Genomic DNA, 3,944 nt, shown 5'->3' with positions numbered 1-3,944 from the left:
GATGAACTGATTCTTGGCATATGAGGGTGTCAGCCTGTCCATGCTGATCAACCCAGCCAGGTCAGGTGTGTCATGTTAATCTGTGTGTGTTTGTGTGTATGACTGATTTGGGGACTGGAGGAACCCAGCCCCACTGAACTGAGCCCTGCAAGATAGCTCCATTGGGGGGTGAGGGCCTGCAGAAAGGAGAGATACAGCACCGTATAGAAACAGAAGTAACACAAGCAGCACATTGATAGAATTACCAAGACCCTAGCCCTAATAAATGAGCACACCTGAAAAGTGGAGTGGCAGCAAAATTTGGGGTGGATGCAGAATCCTCCCAGCACCACTGGCACCCACTCTGAGCATAGCCCCCACTGAGAAGAGCCCTGCACAGCCTTGGCTGCAGCCCATCCCACCCCACTCAGATCCAGGGGCACTCACCACTCCCCCATGCACTCCCAGGGTGCAAGCAGCAGTGGGAGCTGCCTACCCCCACCAGCTGTGGCTCTGTCCCCCCACCCTACCTAGGCAGCACCTGCCCCTGCACTGGCCCCCTCCCTCACTGTGGAGGGTGTTGATCTGTCCTGCCATGCCCCTTCCATCCCCCCCCTCCCCTTCCACCATACCAGCTGGAGGCAGCTGTATTGGAAATTGGATTGGTATAGGCTGATACGCCTCCTTAAATATTACCAATCAGGATTGGCCCCAAAAATCTATATTGGTGCACTCCTAATATTGCTGATACAATATTGTTGAATGCACAGGAAAGAAAACTTTTACATTGGCCCCAGGGAAATGTGGAAACAACAAACTTTTCCTCTTCTACTTTCTGTTTTTCTGATCATATGCAGAAACTGAAGACTACTAGAGCGGGACCAATTCAAAGGAAATTTTCAGTACTGGTATATGAATACTGCTGATTAGGGTGCAGTTTTTGGCTCCCTCTGATCAACCTATTTAAATAGGCTTGAAAGACAGTATCCCTTGCTTATCCCAGTAGACCCACTTTGGATCACAAACAGCAATAGTAGCAGGGGAATGCCAAGTAGCTGACCACTCTGCCAGGGTCTCAGAACCTTAAGTATGAGTCAAAAGCAAGTTTATAGTTAGGAATGTGACATGTCCCACCCAACTTTTGGGGATCTAAGGATTACTCAACTTACTGCCACTTAATGTAGGTCCTTTATTCTTCAGATAATGTATGCTTATACAATTAACAATACACTTCACCTGGAAATTAACAATTGCTGGACAAATCAAAACAATTGGTGAGCACAGCCTATCTAGTAAGGGTGTGGGAGAGGGAAGTCACAGAAGGGTGATGGGAAGGGAATTTAGCATCCATTAGCATTCAAGTTTAGGGCCTTACAACCTCCAGGCTTTGCATAGGCATGGTCTCCCATGCACATAAATTCTATCTTTGTGAAGGGGCTCTAGCTACTCCAATACTGTTCCCAAGCTGGTTGTGTTACTTTAAGAGTTACCTTTCTGTATAAACATTGGGAAGGACCAGGCACTTCATTAACAGTTAATTAAGCCACAGTGGCCCTTCCTTCTCATCAGGGGTTGCTGATTTAGTTAAGGGATCCTGTCAAGTTTTTAGGCCTGTAATGTGACTGATCTTTACAGCTGCATATTTCAGCAGGAAATGCTCTGATCCCAGCCCCGGGGTTCTGTCGGTCTCTCTGAACTAAAACCCATCATTCAAGTATGGAGCAACTATTTTTCAAGTCACATTTTATAGCTTCTGGTGCATGCCTGGGTGTGATGAATGCTGACAGGGTGCACACTTATGATCTGAGCCCAGCATTTGTTTGTGTTCAGCAAGTAGGTTAAGCTGGTATGGTCTTTACTTCTATGCACTCCTGGCATGAATGGAAGATACTCTTACTAATGGAAGCAAAAGGAATACCTTCTTCCTTACTTCTTGGAAGAAGGTCCCTCTCTTTCTCTGCTACTTCCACTGGAAATGATTTTCTCCAGCTGTGTTGCCTTTCCAATCAGTGGATGGTCAATCATTAACTATGTTAAGTCTTAACTATGTTAAGTCTGTAATTTGGTCAGTACCCTTCATCAAAACTCATTCAGTTACCAAAGTAACTACTGAGTGTTTGTGGTTCTCTGTGTAAACATGTCAACAAGTCATGGCAAACAAAGCATCTTGTCATGGCAGAAGTCCAACATGTCCGTTGGTACTGACCAGTTATTATTTTCATTTCCCTAAAATGGTGACCACACACCACACATTGAAAATACATGATGAATACAGAAATTGTTATATGTCAATAGATTAATCTTACTAATGGGGTCTGAATGCCCCCACAATATCCAGCTGCTGCTGCACAAGCCCCCAACCTCATTGTTCAGAGAACACAGGAATTCCTACTTCGAGTACTTCCTGAAATGAACAGATATGGCATTTTAAGGTGGATGGTGCAATTAGAGCTTGCAACTAGTTGATGCCTATGATTCTGTCTTCACCTTTCTGAGTAGAGTAACAGGTAATATTGACCTCTGTTAGAGTTCAGAAACCTTGTGATATCTTGTGTTGGACATTATATTAGTAGCTCAGGTGCTTAGAAGACAGCAGAACTAATCTTTAAGATTAGGATTCAAGGGCTGGTACAGAACAGTTGGATTTGGGCTTAACTTGCATTTGATATGTCTACACCACTGCATAACTTCATCCCTGCCATTCAAAAGCATCCATATGGAAGTGGTAGTGGGTAATGCAGTTTTTTTTATAGGAGTAAGTGACACTGAAGATAAAAGCTAAGGGAAAGTGAGAGTCCTTCTGATTTCAGAGTATTTTTTTCAAATAGCTGTTGTTTAAAATTGTTTTTAATACATCCATTTCTCTAACTAAAGAAGTTTTCAATCACATTTCTCTGCAAAAGTTTCCCCAAAATGTTTTTATCTCCAGAAATTATACATTTTTGGGGAAAGATACATTTTTAAGCTTTTTTTCCTCTTGTGAGTATGTGAGCAAACAGAATTTCTCGTCAAAATATGCATGTTACACGTATGCACCCTGTAAACCATCTGGAGAGAGCTGCTTTGTGATTGTGATTACAAAGGGATTTCCCTAGGCAAAGAAAATGATGCATTCTAAAGTAAAGAAGATTTTTTCTGGTCAGAGTTTTATCAGTACCTCTTTAATTTGGAAGAGTTACTTGTTGAAAGGGGTGTGTGTGTGGGGGGGAGATAACTGCCTGTGAATTTGTGTTTCTTGAAGAGCACATGCTTTTTTATATTTGTATGTGTGACTGCATCCAGATAAAGTTCTTTAGTTAGATATGGTATCTTTTATGAGACCAACTAAATAGTAGGGCTCTGCAAAGCTTTGCCAGCTGTTTTGTTTTGATAATGTTTTGACTGTTTTTGAGTTTGAAACAGTGAAATCAAAACAAAATGGAGGGCTTTGAAACAACCTCAAAATTAAACGAGGACAGTTGAAACATTTTGAAAGTTTTAAAATGTTTTGAGTTTCAAAGCTAAAGATGAAGCTGAAGCTGGGCTTGCCTGTGAGAAACAGAAAGTAAGGAGAGGGAGGGGGAAGAGGGAGGAAGGACTGCTCTCATATTGATTGTGTAGCTGGCCAGTGGCTGTGATCCTACCCTGAGGTCCCTTCCAATCCCAGTCCTCTGGAGAGGGATGGAAAAACAGCATAAAAGGTAGCATTGTTTGAACTGACCTGCTTTCTGCCTTGGGGTCAGTTACTGAGCTGTTTTCCAGCAGCTCAGCAGCATCAGACAAGAAAGGCTATCACTCATTTCCTACTTGCTAGCCTAGCAAGAGGGATTTCAGATTATCTTTTTCTTCCTTCCACATGCTTTATATTTGTTCTTATACATTTATAGTTTGCACACACACATTATCAAATATATATAGGAAGAGAGATATATTATATTTGTTTTTATACATTTATAGTTTGTACCACACACACATCATAGAATTTA

This window comes from Crocodylus porosus, unplaced genomic scaffold (genome assembly GCF_001723895.1).
Source record: "Crocodylus porosus isolate Cpor-Errol unplaced genomic scaffold, CroPor_comp1, whole genome shotgun sequence".
Taxonomy (NCBI): Eukaryota; Metazoa; Chordata; order Crocodylia; family Crocodylidae; genus Crocodylus; species Crocodylus porosus.
This window is presented reverse-complemented; position numbering follows the sequence as displayed.